Consider the following 16,444-nt stretch of genomic DNA (forward strand, 5'->3'; position numbering starts at 1 on the left):
GTTTTTTCTATCTATCTATCTGTCGGTCTGTCCGTCTGTCCCACGTAAAAAAACCCCAAAAAAAACCTTTCATGTTAGGTGTCAGAAAGACTGGGGGGAACAAAAGTTTAGTTCCGCTTTGTTTCACGTGTGTCCCTTTATGATGCAGCACTTGTTAATTGTATTACTTCCGGCAGCGCTATTTCAGTGTGCGTTACTGAAAATAAGTAAGTACTATAGTTGTGATAAATATCACCTATATCTGCTGTTCAATGTGTGTTATATAAGTTTGTAACTCACGTAACTTTGCCATGTTTAATTGGCTCGTTGACGTTGCTGCGGTGCTCAATTGCCTCTTTAATGTCACGAGCTTTGGTGCTAAAAATAGAACGGTGCCGCTTGTGGCCTTCATAGACGCTAATTGTAGCCTTTATAAATGCTACATTCTAGAATGTAATGTGGCTTTTTCTTTGGGTTTTATGTATCTAATTTCTGCATATTGTTTCACACACACTCACACACACACACGGAAATTTACTCACACACAATGCTTATGCAAATAATATACCACATGCTGCCGTTAAAGCATTCAAGACATTCTGGAATCCTGATTCTCTGACCGGAATCAATGGTCCGTAGCGCCCGCTTCAATCAGCGTAATTAAAATAATTAATGTGGACAACACTAAATTAGGTTTATCGAACACTAAAAAAAGGAATAGGCAACTGGTGGCGGCCGTGGCTCAGGGTGTAAAGACGGTCGTTCAGTAACCAGCTGTTCGATCCCCGCTCTCCCCAAGTCATGTTTTGTCGTGCCCTTGGGCAAGACACTTCACTCACATTGCCTCTAGTGCTACTCACACTGGTGTATGGAAGGTGCAAATGTTTGGTGGCGGTCGGAGAAGCCGTTGGCGCACACTGGCACCCACGCTTCTGGCAGCTGTGGCTACTTAAGTAGCTTACCGCCACCACAGTGTGAATGTGTGAGTGCATGAATAATGTATCTGTTCCATTGTATAGCATCTTTGAGTGTCTAGAAAAGCGCTATATGAATCTGAAGCATTATTATTAACTCAAATGATGGAGGTGGCCATATTTTTCATCAGTGCTTCCATAACTAGATGTATGACAAAAATGTAATTTAACATCAGGCCATATACATCACAGTATTTTAATTGGTTCATTTTTGACAATATATTTCTCAATGCATGTATAAAAGAGCCAGCCTTTACCAACAAAGGGTTTGAACTTTGAACAATCAATAAAATAACACATCATTTTACACAGAATTTTACCAAGGTAAATTGAAAAGTTCTCCAAAAGTTTTGGCGGTAGGAAAGCTCCGATACTGTGATTCCTCCCAGTTCAAATATGGCACAAAACTGCTGAACAGCAAACCAACATTAAGTGCAATAACTTTTTTTTTTAATCAACTCACTCAATATTTTAATATTATTCAGATACTATGTTTGACTGCATGTCATTCCAAATCTGGCCCAAAAAAAAAAGACGAACTCATGTTGTTGTTTAGGGCAGTAAGACCCAAATAATCAGTGTCTGCCATCTAGTGGTGAATTAAGTAATATTACAATGGTAGGGACCATGCTGGCCCACATATAGTGAAAATCTGCATATAATTGATGCCCATTGAATTGTAGAGGGATTTTTGTATGTTTGTTTAGTAAACCCAAAGAAATCTTTAAAAGATTGACAAAACACCAATATGCATTTTCCATGAAAAAAACAGGTTACAGAAACTGCGGGTATGCATAGTCCACTGCAGGAAATATTTTAAATTTCCATCCATTCATTTTATGACCTTTCTCCCCTCCCCCCCCAAAAAATATATATTAGGGGTGGGAATCTTTGAATGTCTCACGATTCGATTCAATTCCGATTTTTGGGTCTGCGATTCGATTCAGAATCGATTTTTGATTCAAAATGATTTGATTGACTGATTTTTGCTTTAATCTATAGCTGTGCAAGGAATTATAATGATCTACTCCAGTCTGACTCGCTAATGCTAATTAGCGCGCTACTTGCGGCACTTTTATCACTCAAAAGAACGGCTCCACACTGCACAAAAAACAAACTTTCATTGGAATAACTTGATCATGGCTTTTTCCTTCTAGTCTCTAATATGGCTACAACTTAACAGTGTTTTAGACTGCGTGGAACCACACTGCCCCACAGTGGCCAAATCGGGTACCACATGAACAGCGCTCCAAATAAAGGCACACACAGACAAAGGCAAGTCAGTATAAAATAATTTAAATGAAATCGATTTTGGGACATTTAAAATGGATTCTGAATCATACTAAATGAGAATCGCGATTTTTATGAGAATATATTTTTTTGGGCACACCCCTAATATATATAATTTAGTATTATTTTGGTATTTATAATTAATCAAGGCGCCACTCAGAGTATGGGCACGGGCCGGCAGTTGCCCATTCCTGCTCTAAATGGTCTATAGGTGTGAACGTGAGTGTGAATGGTTGTCTTTCTGTGCCCTGTGATGGCCGCCAACCAGTCCAGACATTTTCCTCTCTCACACATGATGTTGTAAAGCGATACAAAACCACGGACATCAAAATGAACATTATACACTCAGTGTGGGCTCACATACATGGGTACTTGCTTGCAAGCCTTGCAGACCTCACACACGCACACACTTTTTGACATAGTCTGCATAGTTGCAGCAACCGCAAGGAAACGAGTGTGCCAAATGTGTGGTGACTGAGCCGGAGCCTCTGAGTTCGCTGTCACTTGTTTGTTGTCCTCAGTCAACTCTGCTTTCAACAAAAGATGAAATCTGATTGAGAAGTTGTCCTTGAATGGCGAGAAGATGTGTTGCTTCTCAACTGTATTAATATGACTACTAATATAAGTTGACTTACTGCGACCGACTGGCGCCTTGTCCACGATGCTCCCCGCCACTTGCCTAGTCATCTGGGATAGACTTAAGCTCACCCATGTGAGCCAAATGAGGAACAAGCACAGTAGAAAATGGATCGATTGATAACTCGTGTTTCTTTACAACTTAAATTATTACTCTAAGAGAATGTTTGAAAACTGTTGTTTTCATGAAATGTTGTTACATTTACACCAGATGTAACGAGACAACGCAGCTTCCAGAAAGTTCAACTTTCGTCTCATCTGTCCATAGAATATTCTCCCAGAAGTCTCGACAAGCCTCTATGTTCTTTTTGGTCATCAATAGTTTTGGCCTTGGAACTCTACCATGGATGTCACGTTTGCCCAATCTTTAACTTACTGTTAAGTCATGCATACTTAACTGTGGTGAGGGAGGCCGGCAGTTCTGTAGCTGTTGTTCGGGGTTCCTTGGATGCGGTGCTCTGTAGGCCTGTTCCATGTTTTCTCCATTTGTGGATCATGTGGGCCACTGGAGACCTACAGCTTTAGAAATAGGTAGCTTTGTGACCTTTTCCAGACTGATAGATGTCATTGCCTTTTTTTCCCCTCATCTGTTCTTAAATTTTATGGGATTGTAGCATTTTTTTCTTCCCTTTTTAACTCTTTGACCGCCAAAAACGTTTAATAACATTTAGTAAAATCCAAATGAGTTCCGCCAAAAACGTTAAAAGACGTTAACTATGTTTTTTAATGGAAACGGGTGGAGGAAAGCCTTGGCCAGCTGTGCTGAAAGTATCAAGCAGATCGAGTTAGTATAATGACTATTTATGGGCACTAGATGGCAGCAATGACTCTCTTTGGACAAGATCGGGTAGGAGTCAGTAGAAGACGTGAGGTGAAGCTAGAGTGTTGAGGGGAGAATGGCTGAGGAAGCAAAAATGGCGACCGGTTGCAAGCAGCTCACGCTTGAGCATTTTTTTCAAAGACGAAAAGTATCGACCAGTGCTAAAGAGCACATTGATGATGATGATGGTGACTCCGAGGTTGACGCCGAAGTTGGAAGCGTTGACGCGGCGGCTTCGACCACGTCATAAAGCCTCACCGGCTAGCGATGCTAACGGCGGAAAACGTGGCGCACAAACGAGCACTTCCGCCCAGGCGGACGTTCAATCGGACGATGAAGAGTACCCCGAGTCCAATGCATATTCATCGGAGGAGCGGGTACAGTCTGATCCCGGAGAAGACACTGGTTCTGGACTACGATGCCACCATGAATGGAGTGGATAAGATGGATCAGAACATCTCTTACCACCCTGTATAGGAGCTGAAGGACATGAGGAAGTCAGACGTAACACCAGGTCACCGTATCATGATCCTGAGAGTAGACTTGATGACGACATCGCCAAACACACACTGCAGTATATACTTGCTACTCCCCGGAAAAAAAGGCCGGCAAGAAAGTGTAGGGTCTGCACGCGAAGGGGCGATCGCAGTGAAACTAATCTGTGGTGCAAATCCTACTGTGTCCCCTTGCACGCAGGGGAGTGTTACACAATATACCCCACAAAAAGAAAAACTGTGTAGTTGAAACTTCCACACAATTGCAAATAGTACCACACATGCACAGTTGCACACATTTGTAAATAGTTTGCCAAATTGTTTTGTCAAATTGTTACACTGTTGAATGTAAATAAACTTATTTTGCTATCAAAAAACACGTTGTCATTGTTGGTTGTAGTGTTTTACAGAAGTAAAGCACTGTTTAGGTCTTTGTGGCATCATTCATGGCAAAAAAGGTGTACAATTCACTGGAGTGCATGAAATAATATAGTTTCGCAAAAAGCTTGATTTCTCCGTATTTTGGTCCAAAACAGAGCATTTGGATGAAACTAACCTATTTTCTATTGTTGATTACTGAAAAACTGAATAAGGTAGAAACAAACAATTTTTTTTCGATGAAAGATGAGAGTTCAATCTTTCATTTAGTAGTATCTGTATTTCCATAGTCCAAACACAAACTTTTCTGTGGACCTTGAAAGATCAGTCAAAATGCTTAAATCAGCTGGCACCCACATGTTCTCTTTTCTGAAAATGCTTGGCAGTCAAAGAGTTAACATTTTGAGATCTTTTGGCAGACGTCAATTTGTCAGACAGGTTCTGATTGAACAGGTCTGGATGTAATCTGGGTGTGGTCAGTGAAAATGAACTCAACTTTACAAAAAAATGCAATTATCCATCCATCCATCCATCCATTCACCCCGCAAACATTTGAGCATGGGTCACATAGCGGCCTTTGAAAACAACACTGACGTAAACTGAAAAAGTCGTCTGTGAAAACTTTAACAAAGATCCCTATTTATTGATGGAATGTAAACATAACCAAGTGAGAGTGAAACATTCATGCTTCATTTAGTTTCACTTGTTTGACTTGTTTTGGAAGTCAAGCTGCTGTGGTTATGTTGTCGATACGTTGACACTACCGGCAGCGTTTGTGGAGATGGATTTTTTTTTTCATTTTGTCCAAATGTCACAAGCAATTTGAGTTTGGAGACAAAATCTGTCATGTGTTCTAATGAACATTCCACCATCTGGTTTGTACGACAGTTTTATTATTTAGTGCTCTAACATATATTATACTGTAAGTGTAACCAAAACATAATGGATTATTCTAAGTGAATGTAACCACAAGATGCCTTTAATGGAAGAAACAGAAATAAAAAACGTGTATGCTTTGGGAAGTGGTGGGTCATAAGTCATAATTCACTTCATTTGCGTCCAATTAGCCACAGCATGTAAAGAGCCCACTGGAATATCTTGTGAGACCACCTCGCTAGCTGCGACATGACGGAACAATTAAAGAAAGATTCCCGGCATTCTTCCCGTCTCGCCTTCGTCCAATGAAAGACTCTATCAAAGCCACTGAACACTAAATCTTGACGCTCATGTTGTTCGGTCATCCGGTTCACAAATTGAGGTCTTAGAAGAAGAACAATCCAATGAATTGCAGGTTATTTTAGGGGTTAAACGTCACGTTCGTATAGGTTTGTATGCTCATTTACTTAGCTAGCAAGTTTAGTAAAAGTGTGGGTGACAGGATAGTAAAACATTGACTTATTTTAGCCCGCTGCTATGCTACTAGCTCCCAGATGATACAACTCTAGCAGTCGGGATGACTGACAGCTCACACGCTTTGTAAATGTTATTAAGTCTTCCAGTGAACATGATCACGACTTCCTGATCCATTTCCTGTGAGACGCGTGTGATCGTTGACTAGCAACTCGTCTGGTTTCCGGTGCGCGGCGCGTGAGCTTTGCGTGTATTACGTTGTGTCGTCACGCATTCCAAAAGTAACGACCCTATTTTCAAAATGTAAGAAGTAAAAAGTACAGACATTTGCGTTTGAAAAGAAGTAAAAGTAAAAAGTCACCAGAGTAAAAAATATTTAAGTAAAGTACAGATATATGAAAAAACTACTTAAGTATAGTAACGAAGCACAAAGGTAAGTCTGCACATAGAGCTTGGGGGGCCCCTGGTGGCTTGGGGGCCCTAGGCAGCCGCCTACTTGACCTATAGCAAGAAACGGCTATGTTTGGAACATACGTGGCTTACTGAAGGACCGATTTATCTTTAACAAAGAAAATGTTTCAGCTGAGAGTCGATCCTGCGGCATGCTACGCTGAGCTTGCTAGCTGCCGCTACAATATAATGTGAGACAGTTACATATTCCGAACAAATATCCCTCCCACCAATTCACCATACACAATATGGCTAAACTCGTGACTGGGATAAAAGTTAATTTTGCAGTTAATGTCACGCATGGTCATCCTCATAGCATTATTAATGCATGCGTGCGTGTGGGTGAAATGAGCTACCATGGGAAATGTGCTTCTATAAGCATAATTTGTCCTTTTTCTCCCTATCATTGGATATCTATCTATCTATCTATCTATCTATCTATCTATCTATCTATCTATCTATCTATCTATCTATCTATCTATCTATCTATCTATCTATCTATCTATCTATCTATCTATCTATCTATCTATCTATCTATCTATCTATCTGCATATGGCCTTCAATCAATCAATCAATCAATCAATCAATCAATCAATCAATCAATGAACCTATCTCTACTGTACTTGCATTTGAATGGTTGTCAATTATACAAGGATTGTTGCTATTTTTAGGCTGCCCTGGTCCCTACCACCTTCAAATAGCAGGGACGCACTGTATAGAAATATAAATTGTGGTGATATTTATTTTTATTTTGACTTCATAAACATACTTGGTATTGGAGTAATCCAAAGTAATCATTACATTACTTCAATATACTTGGATTATGTTACTAACTACTACTTTTTTAGCAGGTAACTTGTAACTGTAACGGAATACATTTTAAAAGTAACCCTCAACCATGACTATGGATACATTAGTATAGAGACATATGGCTATTGTTGCAATCTTTAATATCTGCCTCTTTTTCTTTTTTTTTCTTTTGCCATGATCATTTTTTGTTGATTCTTGGATAAATGAGTTGTTTTTGTTTTGGACTGCTAAACAAACAAACAGATCAAAAACAGTTGTCAGCTGTAACTGGGGCAAAAAAAGGAAGGTTTAGAGTCGCGGGTTCCTCCACATCAAGAGGAATCAGTTCAAGTGGATCAGGAATCTATTTTGGATGTTTCCTGCTGAGGTATTGTGACATGTCTATGATCAAAGTCTTCACTACTAAAAACAACGGCTTCAAATGACGGTGATTTTATGAAGGGAAAAAAGGATTTTATTCATGATTATGATGATTATTAAGTATTCTTTGTGTTTTATGGTCGATTTGCCACAGTTATTTTAAGTGCCCTATTAATAATGTTGCATTGAGTTAAGATGGTGGGTTACACTGAATAAATAGCACAGAAAATATAGTCGGACACCCTCTGAGTGATTTAGAATTCAACCGACTTTCATTTCAGAATACACACAAATACTGTAGTGTATAGTCCTACAATATAGAGCCTCATTGCAGTAAAAATCAGATTGAAAGCATCAAAAATACCAAAGAATCAAAAGCATCTATTTCTTTTCACATTTGTATGCAGGTAGATTTTTTTTTAAGAGGTGCATGTGGAATGCAAATTATTTTCACATTTTAACTCAATCATTAGGGGGGGTTTTCTCTACATTTTAAAGTTAACAGGTTTAACAATTTTTTAAAGAATCATCATTATTACGTATTTATGTCCTCACCAGTGTTAACAGTAAAGTAAGACAAACTTCTTTTTCTTTTTTTTTACTCTTGTGTGGCAGTAAAGATTTGAGTGTTAAGTTGATGTGATGTAAGGTGCATCTGTGACCTGAGTCACCTTCATGCAGTGCTTCTCAATTATCATTATTTTTTTCGCATCTTACTATAATTTTGTATTCATATAAAAATTGAATGCGAAAATGTAGCTTAAAACTGCCATCCAGTTAATAAACATTTTATGATGACAACAGGAAAAGATTGCTATTTATATTATTTCTTACTTTATATCTGAGGTTGTTTGAAACTTGAAATTGTATTCAGTTTTAGAGGTTCTTGCGTGAAAAGAAAAATGATGGCCAAACTAATGGCTAGATTGTGTCTCACTCTCTTCTGCGCTGTCCGATTGTTGCTTTCAAATTTGCTATCAAGATGAAGTTCCTTGCAGCTTCCCGATCCCAAAGTCACCCCGTGCTGCTCCCCGGTGTCCTCTGCACCCCACACCACTGTTTGAGTGTGTCTCAGCCTGATAGCATTGACTTGAGGAATCACTCCATCTCATTCAACAGTTCCCACAGGCTGGCCACAAAAGAAAAATTTTTTGACTTGACTGGCACACCACAAAGAGAGAGAACCCCCCCCCCCCACACACACACACACACACAACAACACTTCACCTCCCAGCCTGCTGTTGTCGTAGTAGCGAACAATCCAAAGTCTCCCACCACCTTCCCTCCCTTGCTCCGATCTCACTTTCTCTTCTTGTTCGGAAACGCTCGCTCGATGGGCCACGGATATTCGCGTGGCGGCGGAAACCAAACAGCAGTGAGAAATGTAGGGAGTTTACAGAAAGTGGAGTCGAGAGCAGAAAGTTGGCGAAAAAAACGATAAGTGGACATGTGCAGACTAAACAGGCTACAGTTTTGCCTGAGAAACAAAGAGGCCAATACGTGAAAATGTACACGCCCGCCGCCGCCATTTCGATGCGTACGTGAGCGTACGTGAGCGTACGTGAGCTACTCGCCACATGACGTACATCTGCGTTCAATACAAAAGAGTCACAACGTGTTTCCTCACAGAAGTTTTACAAAGATAAGATGTTTATACAATGTGACATTTGCCAAGCTAAGTACGGTTACTAATACAATTGTCGTTCCTAACTAGCAGTGTGCCCCAAGAAATGCTCCAATTTCACTTAATGTGATTGGTCTCAAAATGATCCTTTGTTTACTACAAATAAAGCAGAGGCCCCTGTTTGCCTAAACGCCATACTTAGAAAGCAAACAAAAATTTGGGGCAAAAGTCCCTCAAAAGTCCAGCAAATTTCACGAAACCTTGTTTAATTTTGAAAATATTTCCCCCCCACTAAAGGGTACCACTGATAGCTCATCAGATAAGCAGTATAATGATAACAATAGAACATGAAATTTGTGTAACTTTTTTGTACACCATGAGCATTACATAAATAAATAAATGTTGCCAAGCGTATGCTATTGTAAATAATATGGATGGACGTGTACCGATACCAAGTATCAGTATGGGTCGATACCAGTCAATACTTGCGACGGCTGTTTTACAGTCAAGTTTAAGGAAAATAATACATTGGGATATATCTTTTGTTAAAATTAACAGTCATTGTATTTTGGAGGGACATTTTAGGTATCAAAAGTACTAGTGGTATCAGTACTTGTTATTGGCATCAGTGACTACTTTAGAGTCGAGTACTCATAATGGTATAGGGCTGGAAAAAAAAGTGGCATCGTAGATATATACAAATAACATTACATTGAAAATCTGAATTAGGGCTGTGCAATTAATCGATGTTCAATTACAATTTCAATTATTACACTCCACAATTACAAAATCAGCAGTCGTAAAAAAAAAAAAGATTATTAATACATAATTTGAGTTGTTTGAGTTAAATGTATACATTTGCACCTTTTTTTAAAATTTTAAAATAACTAATACATTTTGTTTCATCCAAAAGGGATTTGCATAATAGTGTCTAAAATAATTTTAATTGTCTTAATATTGTTTACGTTAAAACATTTTCTTGTTTTGTACCAAAAATATGATTACAATTATTACCAAAATAATGGTGATTGATATTTTCTTCATAATCGAGAAGCCCTAATAAGAATGATGAAATTGTCCCACACAAAAAAGTCACAGCCAACAACGTTGAGTATCAAGCAGGCCTGGCCCCGGGCATAGGCGAACTAGGTGATCGTCTAGAGTGTCATCTAGTGGAGGGGGTGCCAAACTGCAGGGCAAAAAAAAGAAAAAAGGAAAAACGGGCCCTGGGTAGAGGCATGTATGTCAGTCAGTCATCATTGCCTATAAAAATAAACATGAAAACAGCGTTAGCTTTTTCGCTTGCTTGTAACTTGTTTACTCCACCACCGAAACGAGGCAAAGCTTGCTGGCTTTAAAATAAAGCAGTCAGTCCAGTCCAGATACCTGCCAATAGATTTGCATAAATCATTGTTTCACATAACCAGGTTAATTTGTACAAGATAAGAATTGTGTGCTGGTTAATGTAAACAAATATATGGAAAATGCATACTTTTGATTTTAATTTTTATTTGTAGTTGTCTGTGAAATTTGGTATTTATTGTGTGGTGTGCTATTAAAAATTATATATCTCTATTTTTTATTTATTTTTTTCTGGGGGGGGGGGGGGGCATGTTTGCCTAGGGCACCAAATCACATAGGGCCGGCCCTGGTATCAAGCACGGAAGCGGTGCATACTGACAAGACAAAGCACAACATTAGTACCAGTACATACAAAACAGCAGTAGGGGAAGCAAATGTCTTCCCACTCCCAAATGGACACAGTTTTACATACATAATTCCATTTTGTTTTATCATGCAGTGGTGAACTTATTTTTACACTTGCATGTGGATGTATGACGTTCCACTGTAGAACAATGTGCATGTGTCAGTGGGTGATAGTGTCGGGGATTCCCGTGGCGACCTGTGTTGGAGGTGTGTGTGTCTGTGTGTATGTGAGTCCCCATCCATCATCACACACACTTCCCTCTCTCCGTGTATTCGAAAATAGACGTGTGTGTGAACATGACCTCTCCCACACATAAACACGTTCACACTCACACAAGTAAACACGCCCGCTTGCCCATGCTATTGTGTCCCCACGTCCGCGTGTGTGCGTGCGTGCGTGTGGGCTGGGGGGGTTTCATGAGTGTTGTATCAGCACTTGTTGGCTTCTTGCTTCGTCCTCCCTCCTTGATTCTGTCTCCTCCCTCGCCACCAAGTCTACAATCCATGCCAAATTTCCTTGATTCAAGGTGCGGTTCCATCTCTCACGCGAACACCCGCGTTTGTTTCGACACAAGAAGTTATAAAGTCTGTCTTGTCCTGATAGAAGAAACAGACCATGTTTGTTTGCACCGGGACACCCAATAAAGCAGGCGTGTCAAACAAATTTGTCGTGGGAAACGTTGGCATGTCCCTCAGAGGGCCGTTATAAACGAAACTACCTAAATGTCGGAATGGCTCATTATATTAACCCATACATTGATGGGTAACTTGTTTTGAAATATGAATTATAGTTCATTTTAGAGTAGGGGAGTCGGTCGATTCATATTTTGAATTGTAATTAATTGCATGCCTTCAATAGTTAACTCACGATTAATCGCAAATTTTATATCTGTTTTAAATGTACAAGAAAATAAATATTTTCAAAGTTTTTATACTCGTGTTAACATAAAAGTGGAAACAATGTTAAACTAATAGAAATATGGCTGCATATTTTAGTCATTGATACAGTAATTTCATAATAATTTATAAAATTGAGTTAAAATCAAAAAGATGTACTGTACTGTAAAAAAAAAGAGATACATTTTCTGCCACTAGATGGCATATTGCATTTGTAAAACGTTGGTGACAGCTCAGTGAATTTTTAAGGACTATCTTATCTTTAATTCTGCACAATTTTAAAATTGTAAAATACAACTTGACCCCAGTCTGTATGCATTATTATTACATTTATTACTGCCAAATTTTGACGTGGACGTGCCTCTGCAGTGTTGCGACTTGATTTCCCCCAGTACTGGCTTTCCAAGTAAGGGGTGGTGAATAATCGTGCGTTAAAGAAATTTGTAACATTAAAATAACTTTAAACTCAAAATGAATGCACTCATTTTGACACCCCTATTTTAAAGTGTTTGGTAACAATGCTTGCAATACCTCAAGAAAAGTGAAGACAATTTTAAATTTTGGTCCAGATTTTAACAAGAACTTAAGCAGCCAAATACAATGACTACGTTTACATGCATTCAATATTCGGGATAAGGTCAAAATTCCGCTTTCTGAAAATCGTGGTAACACCAAAATTTACTCCCGTTTACATGCTCAGTTGTTCTCGATTGGATAAACTGTTGGGACCGCGACGCGCGGTCAACGTTAATAACGTCATTTCCGTTTTTAACTTACTATACGTTCAATAAAAGACGTATTGATGTTACTCACCGTGCTAAATAAAGTAGTCGGTATAGTCCTCGCTCCAGAAGTGTGCTTCTTTGTTGAGTATTTCCGGTGGGTTACACGCCAGAAGCACGGACTTATATACTTGTATTTACTGTATGTGTATATAGGCACAAACTGTGACGTTTTCACCGTAGAGACACAAAATAATGTGAAAACGCTGCGGAGAAATCAATGTGTTCAAGGGAGGCTCGGAGCTGCGCATACAAGTCGTGACTACAAAGACCAAGATTCCTTTGCGGATCAAACCAGCAAAGAAGAAGAAAAGAAGACGAAGAAGAAAATAGAAAAACATTGCCCCGATCGATCGAGGTATTCCGAATGCGTTTACATGAAAGGAGTAACCCACGGGTCTTTTTAAAAACTCAAATACGAGCACATTCGAGTGTGTTTACATGACCTTACAAGTTCGGCACCTGTGACCAAGCATTTTTATATTTAGTCGGAAAGTTCTTATTGTGTATTTTAGGGATGACCGTGCAGATTTCATTTCAAGAAAAAAAAATCACAAATCGCCCTGTGATGCGTCATTCACTGTCTTCACTCTGATCCACACACACGTACGCAAGCACACACACACACACACACAGATTTTGGACAGTGGCATTCAGGAGGGGCACTTCCTGGTGGTCAAGCAGGAGGCTCCGAGACGCCACTGCAGCACCCTCTGGAGCCATGTGCGTGTGTGTGCGTACGCATGTATTTGCCATTTCATTGTGTGGGAAAGTGTCCATGGCACACATACAAACATTTCCTGCCATATTCAACTTGAGTGGTCTCCCAATGACTTAAAAGCAACTTTTTGAAATGTTCAGTGTCATTGATGTAATACATATCTAAATTGTGGAACCCTGGTTCAATTAATTCAATGGGCAGAAAAACTCGAAACGCCTTTTCTTAAATAGCGTTAGATAATTTGTTAGTTCAGAATTAGCCATGGGTGTAATTCACCGCAGCGCCATCAACAGACAGGCTGGTCACATGCTTAACGCTGATTCCTGTCATAGATTAAACGTAGACTAGAGCAGGCTAAACACGTGTCAAATGTGGCGGCCATGTTGACAGTGGCCATGTTCCCATCCATTAATTTAGCATTGTCATAGGCATGTAGCTCAACAGTGCATGGTGTATTGAACTGAATTCATACTCTTTTTTTTTTTTTAACTCAGGCACAACTCTTTTGAACATGTTGTTTTTTTTGTTTGTTGTTTTTTTTTTTTTTTTTAAAGCCCTGGTTTATCTAAGACATCTAATCACAACAGAACTGAAAAAAAGACAGCACTAACATAATGGCTCATGAATGTGGATCAACAATTTAAATTTAGATCAACATTAAAACTTTTCACACAGTTTAAAGTTTAAAAAACAAAAATGATTTACAATAATTGTGTACTGTACTGGGTGCGTATGTGGCACACCTGTCCTATATACGCTCACTGACTCCATTTTGCTGGCATCGGGCCAAAACCTTGTGCCTCCAAAATCGTCACTTTTCAGGAGACCCCAAAAACGGCAACGAAGCATTCTTCTAAATAATCCTGGATTGTGTTCCACCTTATCTGCTTTACATTTTAGGTAATGTTGATTGTCAAGCTGTCTAAGGTGTCAACTCCGTGTCCTGCCATCTTAGTTTCTGTGTGTCCAAGAATTTGACACGTCGGACGATTCGGGTCCAAGTGATGCTGAGCTGTGTCCGGGTGGCTTACGTTTAATCTTACTGGCTGAGGAAGACTCACGTCAGGAATATCGACTTGTTTACGCTTGCCGAACAGGTGGTTTGATACCTTCATCTCAGCGGATTTGTAGCAGCAAAGCTTTTCTTGGCCTTTACCGCTGTTCTGCCGCGCACTTCACCCCCAACGACATCTGAGGAACCTTCGACACATCGGGAGCGCCGCCAGTGGCGCTGCAGCAGAGACATTGTGCCTAAAAACAACATTGCCAACAGACTTAAGCAAATGTTGTCATCGTTGTTATATTTTTGCTCGGTTGTGAGCCAGCGACAGAGACACGGGTGGAAGCGACATAAGTGATAATGCCGTCTGCAAATTGCAACCATAACAACGCCTGTTGTTGTTATGCTCAGGCCTCAACCACTCATCACTGCAGTTGGGACACACGCGAGCACACACTGTTGATTCCTGGTAGTATACAGAATGCACAGGAGTATTTACCGTACATTGGAGTCATCATACGGGATGAAGTGCCTGGCTAAAGTGACAGGAATATTGGTGATTAAAAACGAATGAGTCCAACGAAGTCATGACGTTCTTTTAGTTAGCTTGGTTAGGCTAACGGATGCTAGCGCCACTAGTCACTGATCTTCGCACCAATAAAGTTAAATAAAAAAATAACTCAAATTCTAACCCCTCACTTTAAGAACAAACTTTTACTTTGAATACCAATTCATTAAAAAGTACATTTATTAGCAGGAAATCACTTTTGATACTTGAGTACAAATGTCGACTACTTTATGACTTCTACTCAAGTAACAATTTACCAACTTCTTCTGAAGTTATTTTTGTTAAGGTACTTTATCACTTTCAGGTACTTTATACAAGACAGGTTAAAATGGAGATTGGTGATTAAAAACGAATGAGTCCAACGAAGTCATTACATTCTTTTAGTTAGCTTGATTAGGCTAACGGATGCTAACGTCACTCGTTAGCTAACACACTGATCTTCACACCAATAAAGTTAAACAAAAAATAATTCAAATTCTAACCCCTCACTTTAACTCTTTGACTGCCAAGCATTTTCAGAAAAGAGAACATGTGGGTGCCAGCTGATTTAAGCATTTTGACTGATTTTTCAAGGTCCACAGAAAATTTTGTGTTTGGACTATGGAAACACAGATACTACCAAATGAAAGATTGAACTTTCATCTTTCATCGGGAAAAAAATGTTTTCAGTAATCAACAATAGAAAATAGGTTAGTTTCATCCAAATGCTCTTGTTTTGGACCAAAATACGGAGAAATCAAGCTTTAAGTGAAACGATATTATTTCATGCACTCTAGTGAATTTGACACCTTTTTTTTCCCATGAATGATGCCACAAACACCTAAACAGTGCTTTACTTCTGTAAAACACTACCACCAACAATGAAAAAGTGTTTTTTGATAGCAAAATAAGTTTATTTACATTTAACAGTGTAACAATTTGACAAAACAATTTGGCAAACTATTTACAAATGTGTGCAACTGTGCATGTGTGGTACTATTTGCAATTGTGTGGATGTTTCAACTACAGTTTTTCTTTTTGTGGGGTATATTGTGTAACACTCCTCTGCGTGCAAGGGGACGCAGCAGGATTTGCACCACAGATTAGTTTCACTGCGATTGCCCCTTCGCGTGCACTTTCTTGCCGGCCTTTTTTTCCGGGGAGTAGCAAGTATATACTGCAGTGTGTGTTTGCCGATGTCGTCATCAAGTCTACTCTCAGGATCATGATACGGTGACCTGGTGTTACGTCTGGCTTCCTCATGTCCTTCAGCTCCTATACAGGGTGGTAAGAGATGTTCTGATCCATCTTATCCACTCCATTCATGGTGGCATCGTAGTCCAGAACCAGTGTCTTCTCCGGGATCAGACTGTACCCGCTCCTCCGATGAATATGCATTGGACTCGGGGTACTCTTCATCGTCCGATTGAACGTCCGCCTGTGCAGAAGTGCTCGGTTGTGCGCCACGTTTTCCGCCGTTAGCATCGCTAGCCGGTGAGGCTTTATGACGTGGTCGAAGCCGCCGCGTCAACGCTTCCAACTTCGGCGTCAACCTCGGAGTCACCATCATCATCATCAATGTGCTCTTTAGCACTGGTCGATACTTTTCGTCTTTGAAAAAAATG

The sequence above is a fragment of the Leptonotus elevatus genome, chromosome 2, assembly GCF_054856555.1.
Source record: "Leptonotus elevatus isolate MCC_2025b chromosome 2, RoL_Lele_1.0, whole genome shotgun sequence".
NCBI lineage: Eukaryota > Metazoa > Chordata > Actinopteri > Syngnathiformes > Syngnathidae > Leptonotus > Leptonotus elevatus.